The sequence below is a fragment of the Cryptotermes secundus genome, unplaced genomic scaffold (assembly GCF_002891405.2).
Source record: "Cryptotermes secundus unplaced genomic scaffold, Csec_1.0 scaffold481, whole genome shotgun sequence".
NCBI lineage: Eukaryota > Metazoa > Arthropoda > Insecta > Blattodea > Kalotermitidae > Cryptotermes > Cryptotermes secundus.
The window spans coordinates 819,671-841,260 of record NW_019720570.1 but is presented as its reverse complement, the minus strand read 5'-3'; the positions used below and the strand labels follow the sequence as shown (position 1 = coordinate 841,260).

General features: G+C 42.4%; 1 long non-coding RNA gene across 1 annotated transcript in view; it reads left to right on the top strand.

Moving 5' to 3' along the window:
- LOC117282692 overlaps window positions 1-5,440 on the top strand; it is a 106,404-nt gene extending 100,964 nt beyond the window's left edge. Inside the window, exon 3 of the long non-coding RNA XR_004513531.1 lies at window positions 5,333-5,440. This is a non-coding gene — a long non-coding RNA (uncharacterized LOC117282692). The remainder of the gene's footprint in view (window positions 1-5,332) is intronic.
- The last annotated feature ends 16,150 nt before the right edge of the window (window positions 5,441-21,590 follow it).

Here is a 21,590-nt window from a genome sequence, read left to right as displayed (position 1 = left end):
TTCTGCTGCTTCTTCTTCTACTTCTGCTCCTTCTACTGCTACTACTACTGCTACTACTACTGCTACTACTACTACTACTACTACTGCTGCTGCTACTACTACTACTACTACTACTACTGCTACTACTGCTGCTGCTACTACTACTGCTTGAATGAATGTATGAGGGTTAGGCTTTCTCGGCCCTTGCACCGCGACCTTAGGTCTATTGTGCTTCCCCTTTTTTAATTATTCCCTCAGCAAACCCGAGCTTCAGATGAAGCGCAGGATCTTGTACGTGGGGGCGTCAAAATAGTCACTTGGTTCCATAAAGTATTGACCCAAGTGACATAGTCTTAAATAAGCTAACATTCACACAGGATGTGTGTGGCTGTTTCGTTTTCTGTCTGACACCTCTCACGAGTGGGACTATCACTTAGTCCCAGGTTGAACAGGTGTCCTTTGAGGTGACAGTGTCCTGTAAGTAATCCTACCATCCATCGTAGCTGGTTCCTGTTTAGTTTCAACAGTTCCTTCGCTCTTTTAGTGGAAGGTCCTCGTATGAGTCCCTTTGCTTGCCTGAGTCCAATTAAGGGTCGCCAGTACTACTACTGCTACTGTTACTACTGCCACTTACTACTACTGTTGCTACTGCTACTACTACTACTACTACTACTACTACTACTACTACTACGTAATTTAGGTTTCTCTGTAAGCCGAGTGAAGTCACCTCTAGTTGTAAGGCGTGTGTTGTTTTCTGAGTTCAGTTATTATTTTTATAAAGTTGTTAGTAACGAGATAACTCTAGCAAGATTTAACTCTCTTGACGTTCGAGGCATGGCCGCGGTTACAGTACTAGCCAATAGGAGACATGCAGTGTTTGTATATAAAACATAACTCCAATCTTCCGAGTAAAGAATTTATCTAAAAACTCGAATTTTGTATTTGAAATTCAGTACAAAGTATTTCGAATTATCGAGATTGCACTTTGTGATATATTTGCTCAAAGCGATAACTGTGAATCCAGTAAAACAGACATTGTTAGATAACGGCTATGTGAGACGCAACAATGGATTTGGAAGCAGTATTCTCTTTGCGGACCGTACCTGGACTATATAACGAGGATCAGCTATCATTACAATAGAGGAATAGGAAGTTGGTGTGAGATGGTCGCCAGCCTGCGAGGACGTCAGCCCGGGAGCAGAGGAACGTCCACTGCTGGAAGACGCTACCAAGTGAAGTCCGTGACTGAGAACAATATCCTGCGTGTGATAGTAATTTGTAAAGTGTAGCCACGAGTTGTACAATTGTTCAGTCTATTCTGTTACCAGTCCACACCGTGTCAATAGTCACTCAAAAGCATGATAATGTATTTCATTAAATTATGCAAGTGATTTTTTTCCATTGGTGTATTCTTACTGTCATATGGGCGTGATGCAGTTCAACATCGCGGTAATTCCCCTCTGTAGAGACTTGATCACGTGGACTGCTGCACGCTTGAAGTTGTACGCAGTTCCTGTCCATTTATCCTCTTGCTTATGATTCTCTGTCCCTGCCGACACGGGCATCACAAGGAGAGGATGGACAGTCGTGGGCAGGAAATCCTGTCTAATCCGAAATAGTACTAACTCCACTATTCTTCTCTTCAAATTAGCTTTCGTACCTGCAGCACACTCTGTACGCATATTCACGAACTCACTCATGCAGCTGAGCCCTTCTTGAGAAGCCGCCAATTGTGCAGCTACTCAAGAACTTCCCAGCATTTTACGGAACCCGAAGGTTCATTACCGTGTTCACAATAACCCTCCACTAGTCCCTATCCTGAGCCAGATCAATCCAGTGTATATCATCCCATCCTCTCTCTCTCTAAGATCCGTTTTAATAATATCCACTCACCATGTCTTGGTCTTCCTACTGGTCTCTTTCCTTCTGGATTTGCCACCAGTTTCCTATATGCATTAATCTTCTCCCCATTTGTGCTACATGCCCTGTTCGTCTCATCCTCCTCGACTTGATAACAGTAATTATACTTGGAGAAGAGTACAAGTTATGAAGCTCCTCATTATGTTGTTTTCTCCAACCTCCTGTCACTTCATCTCTCTTCGATGCAAAAATTCTCCTCAACACCCTGTTCCCAAACACCCTCTGTCTATGTTCCTCCCTTAATGTCAAGAGACCAAGTTTCACACCCATACAGAACCACAGGCAAAATTATAGTTTTGTTTATTCTGATTTTTATGTTTTTATACAGCAGACGAGAAGAAAAAAGGTTCTGGCCTGAATGGTAGCAAGCATTACCCGAGTTCAATCTCCTCTTAATTTCCTCCTGAATCAGGTTTTGATTTGTTACCGTTGCTCCCAAATATCTAAACTGTGCCACATTTTCGAAACATCTGTTACCTCTCTTTATGTCATGATTTTGCCCTGCATTTTGGTGACGAGACAGCAACATATATACTTAGTTTTCTCTGTGTTTACTTCTACACCAACTTCCTTACTACTGTGAATTAATTTGTGTGTCTCCCTTTATGATGTCTCTATTATCACCCAGTAGACTGATGATGTTCCTTTTATTAATTGCAAATATTTTGATCGTAGACTCACGAGAATTTTAAATCCGAATGTCTAATAGGTTACTCCCAGGTTCGATCTAATCGTAAGTCACTTTTTGACTTATATTAATTAATATTAATAATTAATTTTCCCTAGAAACTGATGATACAAACTTGAGCCTGCTTCGCCTTGAAACTAAGGAGTCCTGCAAGTCTGATTCCAGGGAATATTCCATAAAATTCGAGGTTCTGAGGAGAATTTATGAGTGTTGTCTTCCTTTAGATTCAAACTACTGTCTCTGTGCCTAAGTTAATTAAGCACTACGCCATGAAGGCGTATGGGAGAGTGGATGTATAGGTCCATATTTTCTTGATCTCGGCACTATTTGCAGGTCAGTGGTCAGCTTCATACCCCGGCCGTTTTACCCCCGAGGAAAGAGCTTCCGGTATCCATTGGTTAAGAGGCTGGGTGTGCCCCAGAACCGGTCTTAAAGACGCGAATAAAAAAAATTCTTGACCCTACCAGGACTCAAAATCTGACCCCTCGGTCGTCCAGCCCGTAGCCACTCGCTTTCCTTCAGAGTATAGAGTCTAAGTAATGAACTGCCCAGTAGAACTTCAGTACATCTTTTAAATTATTTTCTGTTACAACTGATCGGTTTCTAACCCTTTCAGACCTGAAATGTCACAAGGAAGCCTTCACTTTCTGCTTCTGCTTTCATCTTGGTATCTCTTTCTGTACCGTCTCATTTTTATTTCCTCGTTTTCCTCCTGTTTTACCCTATATCTCCTTCCTTTTCGTCTTCATCATTCCCCTCTTGTCACTCTTCCTCAATTTTTCTTTCACTTTTATCTCCATTCTTTTGCTACTTCTATTTCCTATATTTTCCTTTATCTTCTTCCTTCTACTGCTCTCTTCTGTTCTTCCTTCTACTTCCCTTTTCCACTTTTCTTTCTTTCCTTTCTCTAATATCTTCCTTCTTCTTTGCTTCTATTTCTTTTTCTTCTTTATTATCCACACATTTTCTCCTTTCCTCCCTTCTCATTCTTCCTCTTTGTCCTCAGTATCCTGACCCACACCATCTTGCGTTCGGATTCTGACAAGGCAGTAGTCAGCACAGCGCCTCTGCGGGCAGGATGGGCTGCCTGGTATTACAGAAACACTGAGCGTCTCTTGCCTGCAATAAACTCTACTGTCCGTCTAATTGGAAATTGTTTATTCTATCAGACGTAATTCACAACGAATTTCCTTCAGTTCGTGTAACATGCAGTATTGTGTATTGTACCGTGACCTACATTCTCTTCAGAACGAAGTGATGACCCTTCAGGTACGTGTTTACGTTTCCAGCTCGTGTAACAAACTGCATACGGGATCTAGAGGCAATATGGACGGAGATATCTGAAGTAACATCCGTCTCTCACAGGACAAGACAAGTACTCGTGTACTCCGCGTTGGAGAGCTTCATTTCCTGTCGGTTATGCACTCCACCACACAGACCTGTTTCGATTCGTAATTTGGAGACAGTAGTTTCAGTGCACTAATTAGCAAGGATACGAAGTACTTGATATTAACACATCCTGATGTAGGAGCTTCAGCTAATGAGAAGTTGAAGTAAGAGTTTTTGATAAGCTAGTAGTCGCTCAGGTAGTCAAGAGATTGCTCTTCTGTCAGTAAAAAGGTAAAAGGTAAAGCCATTCGTGTAAAAGGCCGTGAAGGCCCATAGGTCTGTGAGACGCCGAGGCTCCCATATTTTCTAGGCAGTCGGATCACAGATGGCAGTAAGGTTGTCAGCCTTACGGCCCGGCCGCCTTTTACCTCCAAGGAAGATTCCTGGTACTCATTTCTGTTAGAGGCTCAGTCGACCCAAGGGCCATAGTGCGGCTGGAAGGATTAGGTCAATTGAAAACCCCAAAGACTTTGGCAACACCATTTGACAAACATAATAATGCAGTGCATTAACTGGAATAAAATTGAGTTGATGAATTAGAAATCTCATTCACTTCCCTATACACGGACAAGTCATTGTGATTTTATGCAGGGTTATGGACAGTATCTCCTGTATTTTAACGCCAATTGTCTGCAAGATAACTCATCGGCACGTACCACATAGAAAACACAGCCTCTCTATTGTTTAGGCGTGTTTACCGCGGCCACATGTTTATCAAGCCGTTGCTTAGAAACGGGCTACTAATCCCGTTGTTCTATAGTTGAGTGCATGTGTTACTTACCAACAACTAATGTTTACAAATTCACCTCTTAGCAACAGGTCTATACGCCGCAGAATAAACGAAAGTAGGCCATTAGTTCTTCCTATAACTTCTTCTATGTTTTTGTTAATATTTACTGATTAATTTCATTCCTTCTCCCAGCCAGAGGCGAAAGAAGAGTTACCCATTTCCATATTAAGGCGGCACGACATGAAGACTTACCAAGTAGTGGAGGTATACATCCACGCATTCTTAACTTCTGTTCAAGATGATGGCGATTGGTCCCTACCTCCCTACCTCTTTATCCCAGGGAGGAGTCTCCGGTTCCCATAGGATAAAAGATAGTCAGGCACCAGGACCCTTCTGAACCCTGCCAGGAATCGAATTCCGAATTCTCGGTCGTGCAGCCTATCGCTAGTCACTGCACCAACTGAGCTATCCCTTCTAAAAATAGAATCTGTAAAGCGATTATTACAGAGAAGATCTTTTCTTCCGAAGACGGTCAAAATAATTTTAACTTTTTAAAATTAAAACAACATTTCCAGCTTTGGGGCCGTGGAAATGTGTACTATTCAATATGTTTTGATTTGCTTCAGGGCTTGAAGATTCTAGATGCTCCACCCAGAACCTCAGTGGCCAGGAGGAACACTTGCTGACTGCCATGAAATGAACCAGCCGAACAAGATTCTTCGTACCTCTCTGCAATTTCCTCAACATGTACGTAAGTAAGATTTCATGAAAGTAATACATAATCGCTTTGCGTTTACATTTTGCTTGTACAGTGTTTTCGCATTTTATGCGAAGATGCGTTCCTGAAGACCTCGGAAAATTCAAGACAAGTTTTCGCAATGTTCTGAAACACGCGTGATTCTTCTTTCTTTTTTCCTTGGCGCTACAGCCCCAGTGGGCCTAGGCCTACCTCCATGAACTTCTCCGTTCACTTCGGTTTTTCTAGATCTTACACATTCGGTAGGACTCCTTGGGCGGGTGATCAGCTCGTCGCAAGGCTTCTACCTGCACACAAACACAGAAGAACGCACACACACAAACTAAACATCCATGCCCTGAGTGGGATTCGAACCCACGATCCCAGTTTCCAAGTGAGCGAAGACAGTACATGCCTTAGACCGCTCGGCTGCCGTGACCGGCACACGTGATTTTTACCAATTTTTATTTTGGAATTTACATTATATAAAACTTTGCACGTAAAGTGGCACTCTATTAGTACTTCTTTATATCGTAATGTTTCAAATTCGCATCATTCAAATTTTCACAAAATATGACTGCACAGAACATCATTTTGCATTATTAAACCGAAATTTACACGTCAGTATACCTCCAAATAATATTTGTCGAAAAATAAGGGAACAGTTATTTTCAGTGCTCCAACTGTCAACATCTTTTTAAGTTTTATTTTATGTTCGGATTGTCAACGTTTTAGTCAGAGAACTGCTTAAGAGAGAGGCACTTCCGCACATTTGTCTCTCTAATTGTGTCTCTGTGACCCCCTTTGTGGTCTAGTGGTCGTTCCTGGCTACAGATCCAGAGGTTCCGAGTTCGATTCCCGGCGCTACCAGATTTTCTGAGAAGTAGTGGGTCTGGAACGAGGTCCACTCAGCCTCGTTAGGGTAAATGAGTAGCTATTTCAAGGAAATGCAGCTCCTGTCTAGAAAACCGAGATTAACGACCTTGAGGATCCGTTGCGCTGAACACGCAACACCCTCTATCTACTAAAGTTGACATTAACTTCGCCGACAAGCGGCGGTCGCTCGGTCGGTAAGTTCGTTTGCGGACTACAGGCCATAGAGTTTGTTTTCACGTAATTGTGTCTTTGTGCTTGGGGAAATGAGGGCCAATCCTCGTAGTCCGCCCAGGAGACGATGCCAGTTGATAACCTTTTCCTTACATTGAAGCGTTCTGGAACTAACAGCCATGTAAATAAGGCGTTAGTACCCAAGGTTTCGGAGACTGTTTCCGACTCCATCATCATCAGCGGTCTATGTGATAAATGTCGCGCCCGAAATTTGTATTTAGAGAGATACATTTTGGGAGGGGCATACCAAGCCTACGGCCTGTCACATCAGTTTCAAGCATGGAAATTATCTAAGACCTAAGCGCTGCTCATTAGCCTGGGTGTTCGTCAACATGTTGTTGATTCACATTAAATACAGTATCAGGTATGATTATCTGGTTGTTCCAACGTATATCATTGAAATAAATGTTTTAGGAGTCTAATTTCGAAACAGAGTAGACGGCGTCACTTACCACAAGGCAGTAATCTTCTTATTTCGTGCGAACCACAAATATCATAACTTCTCCGTAACTGTTTAGTGAATAAAATGTAAACCAATTATGATTCTTAAGAAACAGCGGTTAGTTATAACACAGTAACACGTGACGTGTGATTAGGTAATAAAATATCGTTTTATAATTATTCCTGATACGTAGGGAGAGAGGTCAGTATTACAAATTAATTCAACAGCAGTATAACAAAAGGTGAATCAAATTTGATGTTGAACCAAACGTCATCCCAGCGTGTGTCCACGCGCACGCCTACACGCACGTCTTGCAGCGGTTCCTCTCTCAGCGGGCTCCATTAATGATCTGAATATAAATTTATACAAACCAAATTACATCATGACTCAGTATTCTTACATATACAAACCCCTACAGTGTCTCAGCCCTGCCTCCTTATCATCTCATGACCTCTACATTAATTATCCATACATCAAACCCCCTGATGATAGTCATTTTTTCAGGTGTTTTTCTTTTTTGGTACAAATTTATATGAAAAAAATTGTATGACTGGTCTTATTCTCATGAAAAACTGTGCTTCATTAAAAGGATTCTCTCATTTCTTAGTTTTGTTTCAGAAATATAAACATAATGCTATAATAGGATGTGTTGATAATATTATATATATATTTTTTAAATTGTATTCATTGGATATTCTTTTCTATCACAAACCTTCATGAAATTTATTTAGGACAGTTTAAAACTAAGTTTTATACTGAAAAATGTTGTTTATTTTCCGTTTAGTTTATCAATGATGGTGATAAGTAAATTAAAATTTCCGAGAGTATGGCAGGTTTTATAAAAAATATATGCAACTTCAGAGAATTGGCTGTCATAAATCTGCAAAAATACATTGTAATTAGGAGTTTCTAATCTACCGTATTACACGTCATTGCATCCCCGAAGGTAAAAAAACTCCAGTGCCTGTAGTCCGCAAGCGAACTATACCGACCGAGCGACCGCAGCTTGTCGGCGAAGTTAGTGCCAACTTTAGTGGATAGAGGGTATCACGTGGCCAGCACAATGGATCCCTATGGCTGCTAATCTCGGTTTTATAGACCAGAGGCGTTATTTCCTTGAAATAGCTCCTCAATTATCCTCACGAGGCTGAGTGGACCCCGTTCCAGACCCACTACTTCTGAGAACATATGTTAGAGCCGAGAATCGAACCCGGGACCTCTGGATCTGTAGTCAGGAACTCTAACCCCTAGACAACAGAGGCGGTCATCATCCCCGAAGGTGGGATCCTTCATAATGACGATTGTGGGAACATGACCCCAGCGTCAGTGTACGGTGTTTTCATACTGTGTTATGGTCACTGTGTTGATTCTTACAGTGGGCATTCACTCACAGTCATAACTCAAGTTTCTGCCGTGTTCTTCTTCGTCAACTGTTTGATTTTATCTTTTTGGTTTTGGAGTGGGAGTCAAAGGGGGAGAGAGAAGGGGTACATGAAGGGAAGTTTATCAAAATAGTACACACAGCAGGTTGCAAATTAATATGTTATGCATCCATCGTCAAAGACAAGCACAAAGAAAATATAAAAAGCGATAGAAGAAACTACGAAGAACCTTACTGTAATGATGATGGAGAAGAGGAATAGGAGGGAGACATCGGGTTGATTAAAATTGTCTGGCAGCATCGGCGGAGGTTTCCTCTTCAAAAGTTTGTTCGGAACTTGGTCTTGGGCGTTTGGAATGAGAAAGTCCTTCAGATTGTATCCCTTACTGAGGAATAGGCCTTTAGACCATCACATCTCAGCCTCTGCCGCCTCCATATACTGATGCACCCAGGAAGGCGGACGAACGCTTGAACGAAATGTATAAAATAACATTGAAAACTGTGAAAAACAAATAAAGGATTGAAGAGTTTTGTCTACTCGCATATAATTCCGTGTAATCAGTTAAAAATGTCAATCGACTTTTCGCAGTAATATATTGATTCCATCTTCAGGTTTGAAAAATAAATAAAGCATTAAACCAGTTCGGAAGCATGTGGCAAACAATAATTGGCAGAGCATCGGGCCGCGCTGGGATCTATGGCCATATTTTGGTTTAGTGTCTAGACCTTTGTTTTTTTTCCCTATTCATTTTTTTTTAATTTGTGTTCACTTTCTGCACCTTATTCCAGAATAATCGGCTGCCAAAATTTCGGGTCATATATGAATCAGGGGGGAAATGGAAGACGGCAGTTCCGTTCCCATTGGCTCGCCCGAAAGGCAGGATGAACTGGTTTTCAGATACAACCAAGCGAACCAACAGGAGACACCACAATAACAAGGCGGGCCCTGAAAGATGACGTTTGTGCAGATGAAACAAAAGATGGAAGGGAAGTTTGAAGGGTGCGGTGGACAGAGAACCTAGAGGTATAGCCGCAGTTACTAGCCCTTTTTATTCTGTTGATAAAATATTTTTAAGCTATCCCTGTAACAGGCCATGGAGGCCCATAGGATTTTGAGACGTCGAGGCTTCAACATTTTCTAGACAATCGGCTCACAAATGGCTCACAGCCTTACGCGCTGTCCGCCCTTTATCCCCATAGTGCGGCTCGAAGGATTAGGTCAACTGAAAAAGAAAATCCACCTCATAAGGACTCGAACCCGCGACCTACCTGTTTGTAGCATAGTGCCTCAATCAACTACGCTACAGCGCATCACTTTATATCGTGGAGCTTAACTAATCTTTGTAGACGCATTCAAATTTTGGTTAAAATCACGTATAAATAATGGATGCTTTAGATGAAGACTTACATGCATTTCTGTTCTCATCAGAACGAAAATATTTTGGAGGAAAGTTGTAGAGAAAGATGAGGCACGCACTTTATATCTTGTGCAATTCTTCTGTAAGACTTATAGTTTTCCAAACAATGAAAGAGAATTTACCGAAAGTTTCGGGTTCGTTTCGATACGAGATGATTTCCTAACTTCTCTATAGATAGATTGCATTTTTGTCACCCTTCTACAAATATCGTGTGTTCCTGATCCATTTCTCTTCCCCCCTCCACAGGAATATCATCAACCCTGTAGTGGCAAGCACTGTTAGCAGGACCGGCAAGTGCTTGTGGCGTTGTTCACACGCGCAAACAACAGCTGTGTGTATACCTTATTGTCATTATCAAGCTGGAAGCTGAGGGGGTGTGGTGTTGGTGGTGACACTGGCTATAGAGTGTTATGGTAGCCACAGTACACCACAACTCTCCAGTCAGAAGCACGATTAAGGTTATATTTTTGGTTGTTTTCCGTTCTGGGAATACGGAGACGCTTCAAACGGCAGAGAGATGTTATATACATATAAATAAAGGGTTTCTTTGTTAAATTTGTATTATTGTTCTGCTCACGAACTTGTTTGCCGATATGTGAGATATTGTGACATATAAACCCGTTGCTAAGCGGTGACTCTGAAAAGAGTGACCATTTCTGGAAAACGGCTCGGTAAACACGTTCCCGCTGCAACGGACACGAAAGCAACAATAGAAGAACGGTGTTTTCTATGTGGTTCATGCCGAGATATTATAACAAGAACAGTTGGAACAATGAGTTCACTGAGTTATCCCGTGTGGAGGTTGGGTCGAATACCTCCACCACAGCCCCGAGAGACATAGTGCGCGACATAAAGGGAACCCAGTGCCGAGGAGCGTAACCTGGTCACCCTGTTCCTGGGGGATATAAATACGGGGACCTGGTCCTCCAGTTTGGGGGAGTCTCAACTCTGAGACAGTAAAATATGGTCGTGATGCCCGCGGGAATCTTACCTGAGAATGACTGCGTTTGCGAGGCCCAACAGCAGTTGTTAACAACAGACCCATCGTCTTGTCAGAGAGGATGTTACATAAGGACAGCAAATATTCACTTGGAAGACAAAAATTCTGGTCCTGGCTCTCAAGGGGACTGTCGCCAAGACGAACTGATTGGCGGTAAGCCGCCAGTCGTAAAGTAACTCTGACTGTGATTCTGAATGAGTTCAGTTGGTATTTCACTTGCGGGCAACGGCGTGAGCACAGAAGCGGAAAAATATTCACTCTTAGAAGCCGTTGTCAGGGAACGGCTGGTGAAGACACAGCAGGCTGGAAAGTCTTAGCGAGTTGTGTGGTGATTTGTGAATTGTGGGGAGCAGCGGTTGCGCTGTGATTGCTTATAGTTCCGAGTCGCGTGTATAAGTGGTCAGTAGATCCATTCACCAATCGAAACCCCGTCTATAAACACACATTCACGTGAGAATATGTATCTTATTGAGCCCATTTAATTGTAATATTTGATCTTAGATAACCGAAGTGCATTAAGAAAATATAATTTATCGCTGAACCCTAGAGGCGTGAGACCGAGTCGTTAGTTCTGTACTCATCTACGTGGAAATTTTCCTGACGCTGGCATTTTGTGGGAAATTTACAGCAGTAGAGAATACGCATAAGAAGCATTTTGATTCGTTACAATTTTTATTGGGACCAAAGGATGAAGCGATTCAATCAATATAAATTACGTTTTATTGGATCTAGGGTTGATTAAATAGGCCGAAGGACGTAGATATTTCCTGACAAAATATATTTTATGCCCTAGCTGAAATAACATACTATCTAAGGAGTTAATATCCCACAAAATATTATGCGACAGTACCACCTGCTTTAACATACCAAAACTCTGCATTCTGCCCATAGAGTGCAATTTGTATGCTCCGTATGGTTCTCACAATAAACAACGACTGTTACCCTAAACAGCATTAACCGGTTGGTCTCTGTAGCGGAGACGTAATGTGTTTCCTGTGAGGTACGGACTGAATTGCTATATATTCTGCCCACAGTGTATCTGTATGTTCCATATGATTCTCACAATAAACAGCGGCTGTTTCCCTAAACAGCATTAACCGGTTGGGCTCTGTAGCGGAGACGTAATGTGTTTCCTGTGCGGTACGGACTGAATTTTTATGTAGATTTTGTTAAACTGTTGATAGGCATCCCCGCGTGGAGGCGGGTTCGAATACCTCCACCATATCCCAGTGAGTAGCAGGGGGCGACGAATAGGAATCACAATGCCTGGGCTTATAACTGGGCCACCTTATTCCTGGGGGACATAAATACGGGGACCTGGTACTCCAGGTTGGGGAAGTCTCGAATTGTGACAGTAAAATATGATCATGATTCCTGCGGGACTCGGACCCGAGAATGACTTCGCTGGCGAGAGTTATGACAGACCCGTCCTCTCATCAGAGAGGGCGCCACACATGAATAAACCTGCAACTGTCTGACAGTAACAAAAATCTGGTCTTGGGCCTCAGATAGGGGCTTCACATCAAGATAGACTGGCCGACTGACCGTCGGTAAAAGGAAAGGTAAAGCTAGCTCTGTAACAGACTGTCAAAGCCCATAGGGCTGTGAGACGTCGAGGCTCCCACATTTTCTAGACAATCGGCTCACAGACGGCGGTGAGGTTGTCAGCCTTACGCCCCGGCGATTCGTTGGCTGATAATGGCTTTGCAATCTGGTGGACTGCATATCAAATTGAATGTGCTTCTGAGAGATTGTTTCGGTAGTTCAACTCATCTTCAGAATGGTGTCTAGTTGTTCACATGTGTATTGAATTATGAAGCCTAATTGAAAGCTAAACATTCCAATGTGAGTAGGATATTTTGATATATTTCATGTCAGCCTTCCCATAAAACATATCTTTTCCAGCAGAAAGATATTGTTCAAACGAATATTTCCTTTGAGCGAAAATATAGGTCTGCTGATTTATAGGATCGTCTTTATAGTTGATCCTGACGATGGAGGCGGGGAATGACTCCGAAAAGTCTGTAAATTTCTACCAGACTACATGACATCATAGTATTCTTCGTATATCCCCTCTGTTAGAATTTCAGATCTCATAATTCAATTTTACAGACGAAGTTTAGTGTATACCCCCTGTAACAAAAGATAACCTAAACTTCTTCTCTGCTCTTCGACAGACACGAGGCATCTACGTTACGTGTTCATTTTGTGAACATCTTGCCCAGAATTCATAACAAATCGCCTTTGAAAAGCTAAAGATTTTCAGACCTGTTTAAGCTGTTACCATTCGTCGATTTCTTACTGCCCATTAGCGGAGTTGTCCCCCTCACTTGTCTGCCACTGAAAGGTGCGCTCTGACGGTTGAGTTAGCAATTACTCCCTACGCGTCACGTTGCCTGTGCGCACCAGTTCTGATGCAGCCAACAGTCTGCACAAACGTCAATCAAAATGTATACAGTAGTGACAATAGAAACTTTAACACGTTACCTGAAAATTACTACTTCGTGTGATATGACATCGTCTGGCTTGGTAGACAGGTACCTGCTGTTTCAATCTTTACGGGCAGAGTAGTAAAATGCTTACTGGTTGCTAGTGTGGCTTTCCTTAGACTTCAAAAATGGCAGCACGTTCCTCCGATACGTCGACAAACTTCTGCCAGACAGCACGGCACAGCATTCTAGAAGACAGAGCACAGTGGCCATGAGGTCTAAGGCATGAACCGTCTTCGCCCTCCCGAACACTGGGTTCGTGGCTTTGAATCCCATTCAAGGCATGGATGTCTGTGTGCCTTTACTCTGCTTGTGTTGTTCTGTGTGTAGGTAGCGGCATTTCGACGGGCTAATCGCCCGTTCAAGGTGTCCTACAGACTGTGTATAAATTAAGAAACTCAAAAAGCTTCCGAGGTCCAAAAGGGCTGCAGAGCCATATTTATATAGTGACGTGGTGCGCAATGGAGGACCCCCCCCCCAGCGGTACGTGGCGGTATCGTAGCGCTGTCGTTACTATTGTAATAGGCAAGTCAACACCCCGTCCTTCACCCGCGGTGACGTAACACGCAACGCCACAATTGCTACGTACCCGTAAACAACTCGCAACAGCGTTCCTACGTAACAGGCAGGCACTGCGACTATATAAGGGAACTACACAGTCGCCGAAGTGAGTTCTCAAGGCAGCAGCCTACAGTTGAGTTGGAATCTAGCCAGCGGTGAGTTACGAGTTGTAGTGAATTGTAGTAGTCATCGAGTTCAGTTGTAACGAGTGAATCGTGACAGAGTGAATTGATTAATGCATAGGGTTTGTAAATTGTGTAAACCCGTAACGTTGTTATAATTGTAGCCGAGACTGGTAGGTTGTTAAATAAACCAATTAACAATCCGAACGGCGTCCTTCAGTGACTAAACACGTTACACTGGTGTCAGAAGTGGGATTGGACCTACACCCGTGACCAACAAGATTCGAACTCGAAACACGTTACACATATAAGGTACACATATAAGATTCTTTCTTCAAACCAGAGTTTTTTTATATCTACGAGTATTTCTTAGGAAGTGGGCTGTAATTCGATACAGCTTTCTAAAGAGCCCATTTTCTATTCTCTTTAGATATTTTATCAACTTTTCTGACGTAAATCTACTTAAAAGAAACGTAAATCATTAAATCTTTTCCAACTGTAATTCGAGTGGGGGGGGAGCATGTCAGGCATCTGCCCCTCCACCATTCATTTTTCCAAAAACCGAAATAGGAAGAAAAAAAAAAAGAAGTGAATCTGCTAAAAATTAAGCCCAATTCCAAAATGTAAATCATTTTTATATAACGTGAACTTCTATCCTGAGTACTCTAGGGCGGATCATTGAAATTAATTTTAAACCATTTAGACGTAAATTTGTGTGTCTGTCTTCTGCCTATAACCGTTTGGGAAATTGGTTCCCCCTCGAGTAAATTATAGCGGCGCCCAGGCAAAGGGTGGAACTTGTCTATGGCACTGCAGCCCTTTTATTGGTCCTCGGTTGTTTTCTTTCACTTTTTAACCATAAAGACAGTCAGTAGGAATCCTTGGATGGGGGATCAGTCAGTCGCAAGGCCGCTATCTACACACAGAACAACACTAACACACGCCGACATCCATGCCTCGAGTGGGATTCGAACCCACGACCCCAGTGTTCGAGCCAGAGAAGCCGGTTCATGCCTCAGACCGCGCCGCCACCGTGACCGGCTACTCATGATCAAGTAGCTTTCTGAATTCAGATCTACTGAAGAGTATGTAAAAGATCGATATAATATCAACGTGCTTACGTACACTTCATAAGAGAGGCGCCATTCTTTGTTTAGACGTTTAAATATTGTGAAATTAATGAATGGGGTGGCAATTGCTTCGCTCCCATGGCAACCCCACCTTGCCCTTCTCAGTGGAGGATACAGCGCAAAACTCATTTGATCCTTTAAAGTAGATCTATACATCCACTCCTCCGTGCACCTTCATTGCTTAGCGCTTAATTAGTAAAGCACAGGGACAGCTTTTCTTTTTTTTTTTTTTTTTTGGCTACAGGCTGGAAGACCGAGGGTCGGAGTTAACATTCCCCGTGCGGTCAACAATTTTCCCTTCTCTACGTCGTCCAGACCGGCTCTTGGGTCCACCCAACTTCCTAGCCAGTGGGTACCGGGTCTAACGAGGCAGGGGATTGAAGCTGACCACTAACTTCCAGCTAGTTCGAGGTCAAGAAACTGTGGATCTTCACATCCACTCGCCCATAGGCCTTCATGGCGTAGTGCTTAATTAGTGAAGCACAGGGACAGCTTTACCTTTTTTTACCCTTTTTTTTTTTTGACCAACTTTAACTAGAATTATGGAGTCAGTATACTTTAGTAACAACTCGCCAGCATAGATTGTCTCGCAAATACATCCAGTGGGTGCCGAGTAATCCCTTCCGGACATACAGACGGAGACATGGCGGAGCTGACGGGAGGTTTTCGCAGTTTTTGTGAACAAGACTAAGAATGGCGCTGAACTAGTCTAATTTGTACGTTTGAGTCACGTCAGGGAAGCCATCTGCAGCCCACAAAACTCTTCTGTGTTCTTTGTGCTGTCAGTCGCGACACTTGCCTGAAATAGGGCAATTCATATTATGCAGTTGGCTGTACTTCCCATGTACATTGCTCATGACATCCTTCACTTCCCCCCNCCCGCCCCATGAGATTTGGTCTCGTGATTGTAGTGTCATTGTTTGGCTCGGCGTGCCTTGCTATTGTGTCGGTTGGTCAGGTCTTCAGGGGGAAGCCCCGCTTCACGTGATGATCAGCTGAGGCAGACCTGGGATGCGTGTACCAGAGGAATGGGGTGTCGTCAGAAATGAACGCTCTGTGTACTTCTGGATGGGCTCGCCCTAGTATGACAGAGACAAGCGTAACTCCTCTTATACAGAAGACTGATATATCATTTAATTTCGTTGGAAAGTCTGAACTAAAGAGATAATTGGAAGGTCTAGATGGGTGATAATATTCAAATGTATCTTAAAAAGTATGATAGGGGGGGGGGTGTGGATGGATTTACTTGGTACAGAAAAATGGTCAGTTCGTGGGCTGCTGTGAACGCGATAATTAAACTTCGGTTTTCTTAAAACTCTGAATTTGTAAATTGGCTGAACAACTGCTTTTTTTTATCTCGCTCCCATTTTGGAGCACAGGGCTGATTTCTCAGTTTCATTGATCATTTTACAGACTGTAGGCCACCTTAGACGGGTGATCAGCTCGTCGCAAGGCCTCTACTTAAACACAGGACAACATAAACACCGAATAAACGCATACACACATCAAAAGTCCATGCTTTATGTGGGATTCGAACCCACGATCCCGGCTTTCGAGCGAACGAAGACAGTACATTCCCTAGACCGCTCGGCTACCGTGATCGGCTGAAGAATTATTAGCTTCATGAAATTAGTTAACAAGTAAAATGGGACCAATCTTTCTTGCCGAGTAACTGCATCCAGTATGGTAAAGCTGACACGTCATCTTCAGTTAGTGACTTAGACCATTACGTCATCATTAGAAAATTACTATATATTATTTTCAACATAAATTGTATTGTTAATAATCCAGTAGGAAATTCAGAATACGTACATAGGACTCTGTTTCCTTAAAGTTGCGTGCAGAACGTATGGCGTACCGTAGAGTAAATGTATTGAGTTATAGTCCGGGTATAAATAATCCAAACGTCGAGGATCAACAACGGGAGATAAGAAAAGAAACCAAGTCTAAAAATTATAAAATTAATTGTGCGGTCTCAAAGCAAGTTAGTACTGTACTTGAAATAAAATCTCACGAAACAACCCGTGAAATGAGTTTAGGGGGGGTTGGTGGAAGGGGGGAGGGGAGGGAAATTTTGTGATAAATTTCAAAAACTAATTATCAGAAATATAACTAACTAATAGAAGAAGAGTAGTATCATCTGAGATATAACGCCGTAAGATCCGTTGAAAGAAAAACGACGTTTCGGTGCAATATATTTTTCTCCAGTCTTCGGTGTTGAAGCAAGAAACTACTAAAATATTAACATTGTCTTTAGTAATACATATTTATCACATTTACGCTTACCAGCTACTTCCGCATTCTAATTAATGTGCCGTATTCCCGCACAGCGTAATTGGAATCATCACGTGATCATAACCTCCCCCACGAAGAAGGAACTATCCAACTTCTCCGAAGACCACCATGTTTGCTGTTCGTTTCCTTATTAGGAGCAACTTCATTCAGCATTCACTGCGGATATAAAACGCAGACAATGTAATGGTGTTATGTTATTCTGTTTTTCTATTCCGTCTGTTTTCTTTTTCTCTTTATTGATATATACAGTAGACGACTGACACGTGACCTGCTTAACAACCGAGTGCTCCCCGACACAGCTTCTTCAGAGCTTGCCAAGAGACTGTATGCCACTACCCGCGGCAATCAGCCGGCATGTAACTCTCTTGTGTACCGAACTGGTCAGGAATACCTGGAGAGTTTGTTAGTTTCACGTCGAGCTAGGAGAAAAGAAAACAGCGCACAGAATTAAGTGGGGCACCGAATGTTCCACAAACACAAACGACTGTAATTCTTTTAGGTGCAGGAACCTCAATATGTGACAGTTTGTAGGAAAGGAACTTGATAAGTTCTGCTGTATTTAGTTACTTATTTACGTCTTGCCTCTGTCGTTCTGAAACGACGGAATTATTATACAGAGTGTCCCAGGAGGAAAGGTGACAATATCCTGGGAGGTCATAGCATCGTTAATTCTAAGCTAGAAATTGTATATATACTACATGTGTCCTATTCCGAACGGTTTCCGAGATAGAGCTATTTCACTGTACAGATCCAAAATTGTTGATAAGAAAGAGATATTACGTACTGTTTCTAATACCGGTATTTATTGTTACAAGTGACAGAGCTGGTACAGTTTACCTAGTATAATACATTTTCGAAAATTCCACCGTCAGCATCAATGCACTTTGCAGCTCGTGTGACGACATGGCGTGTTACTCGTCTGTACAGTGTACAGTGTACTGTACAGTGAAATAGCTCTATCTCGGTGCAACTCGTGTGAGGACATGGCGAGTTGCTCGTCTGTACAGTGTACCGTGTACTGTACAGTGAAATAGCTCTATCTCGGTGCAACTCGTGTGAGGACATGGCGAGTTGCTCGTCTGTACAGTGTACCGTGTACTGTACAGTGAAATAGCTCTATCTCGGTGCAACTCGTGTGAGAACATGGCGTGTTGCTCGTCTGTACAGTGTACAGTGTACAGTGTACAGTGTTCTATACAGTGAAATGGACAGCTGAAGCTCTCATTACAACAAAATAATTAAGCAGCACTCCATGAATATGTGTATGGGAGACTGGAGGTATAGCTCCATTATTCCTGAACTCGATGTTAGATGGAGGTCAGTGGTCAGCATTTCGTTCCGGCCTTTTTACACCCGGGGGAAATATCCTCCAGCATCTTTTAGATAAAACTCTGGATGCGCCCCAGAGCCATTCTGGACGCTGTTTCTTCCTTCTGCCGGGAATCAAACCCTGACCATCCAATCCATCTCTGTGCCTACAGAGATATCCTGGCTGTGACAATCTAAAACGGAAGCGTGACGTTGCCACACCTGAATGGAAACTTTAACAGTTTAAACGTTAGTTTATGAATACTACGAAATTGTTTCCCTGATGTTACATTTTATGGCGTCACATGACGGTACCCACAATCTGTACTGCTTTACGCCCTCGACTTTCCGCCCATTCCTGACAGGATTCAGCTATGAGCACATCCACATCACAAATTCAGACGGAATGGACAGTGTAAATACTTAATTCAATCAAGCCATGGTTCCCTCGGACTCGTCCAGCAGTTGTCGAATGGTCAGGCAGCTCTTCAAGTGAAGTGCCTGATATGCATCTTAGTTGCTACTGAATCTATTGACAGATCCATCCATGTTAGTATATTAGTTCCTGCTTCTATCCGGTATGCAAATTGAACTTTACAATTTCACCGGTAAAATATGCCTGTAGTTCTGCTGAAGTGGTCTGCTTGATAACTCGCTTAGAGATGTAATTCTGTGTTCTTAATGCCGGACTCTCCTGCCGTGGTTTGCCGCTGTGTGATCTAATAAGTCTTCTTGGATAGACTCGCAGATTTTAAACATTCTCTGTTCCTAAGACCGCAGGAATATCAGTGGGCTTTCAACTGCAAATATCCTGTGTATTAGATTGTACAGTTACACAAATTATAGTCTGGAAACGTATAATTATTTCTAGCGCATGTGAGCGTCTTAATTCAATAAAAATCAAGTGAAATATATAAAGTATAATTTTATGGAAAAAAAAAACAACTTGTTTCATATCCAAAAATTTATCATCAGAGGAATCATATTGTGTCTAAGCTACTGAAGTGTACATTATTAATAATATATATTGTATCACTGAAATTATTTGTATATTAACATATTAATCTCTCTAAAATAATAACTTCATTGAGGGGATATTTCCTTGGGGGGCCATAACTTGCTCAGTTACTCAAGAAATTCCCAACAGTTTATGGGACATCAGTTTTTAGTACAGTGTTCATATGGTAAAAAAAAAAGTTAAACATATTTAACGTCTTTGTATATCACAGTCCGTGAATAATGCAACAATTGTTCAGTTTAAATTTATACCTCTAATTTCACCATTTAACAAATGGAGGTATAAATTTAAACTGAACAGTTGTTGCATTATTGACGGACTGTGATATACAAAGACGTTTATTAAAGATTTGCAACAGGATGCTGAAATAGAGAAAGGTAAAGCTATCCCTGTAACAGGTCGTGGAGGTCCATAGGTTTGTGAGACGTCGAGGCTCCTACATTTTCTCTAGACAATCGGCTCACAGATGGCGGTGAGGTTGTCAGTCTTACGCATCGGCCGCGCTTTACCCCCAGGAGCCGCTACTTTTCCAAGTTGTCTTTTCAGATCATTCTATTTATATTGTTGTGTTTCTTTGTTATAGTTGTTGTTTATAAAAGAAACAATTGCACACGATAATGAAGTAATCTAATTTAGTATGGTTACTGTACAAATAAATATTCGTGTTCACATCAGGAAACTGAAGATATCTAAGTCATAACAATAAGAGATTAATATAACTCGCTCGTTTTTCAAGTTTTCTGTTTACTTTATTTCATTAAAGGGGGCACGCGGTAGAATGGTTGGTTGAGGCACTATGATACAAGCCAGAATGTGGCGGTTTCGATTCCAGATGAGGTCATAGGATTTTCTTTTCAATTGATCTAATCCTTCAGCCGCACTATGGCTCTGGGTTCGACTCAGCCTCTAACAGAAATGAGTACCAGGAATCTTCCTGGGGTTAAAGGGCGGCCGGCGCTTGAGGCTGGCAACCTAACCTCCATCTGTGAGCTGATTGTCTAGAAAACGTGGAAGCCTCGACGTCTCACAAACTTATGGGCTTCCACAACCTGTTACAGGGATAACTTTGCTTTTTTTTCCATACGTTTCTAGCTTACATTTCAGTTTTAAATTTTAAGATTTTAATCAAGCAAGGACTCACAATGTTCCCTTATCTTACCTAGCTAATGTTTGACGTGGTGTGGAATGANAAGGCGGGGGGGGGGGGGGAGTAAGAAGGAACAGACAAATCTGTGCTGAAGAGAACGGTGACTCCTCCCTGAGACGAAGAGAAAGGAGACAGAGAAAGTAGCAATACAGTAGCAAAAGGAGAACCAATCGACGCGTAAAAAGGAACACGAAAAGAACATTAAGACGCTGCTAGTTGAGATGCAAGTGATGCCATCAGGGGAGTGCTATCTGCCCCCGGCCAGATGGTAAGAGTTCCTGGTCTTACTCGAACTTGCTGCCTCCTGGCGGCGTCTACGGTATCTTCACCCGCCACCCCTGTTCTCCTTTGGTGCTGGATTTTAAACTTCCCTTACTACCTTCGTTCAATAAAATATTGATAAAAAGGTAAAACTATAACAGGCTGTGGAGGCACATAGGTTTGTGAGACGTCGAGGCTCTCGCAGTTTCTAGACAATCGGATCACAGATGACGGTGAGGTCTGTCTTACGTGCCGGCCGTCCTTTACGCCTAAAGAAAATTCCTGCTACTCATATCTGTTAGAGGCTGAGTCGAACCCAGGATCATATTGCGGCCAGAATGCTTATGTAAAGTGAAAAATCCAATGAAATTTGGTAATAGAACCCGCGACCTTTAGACTTGTAGCGTAGTGCTTCAACCAACTACGCTACTAAATTGTAAACAAAAGGAAAACACTAACAAACTTTTTA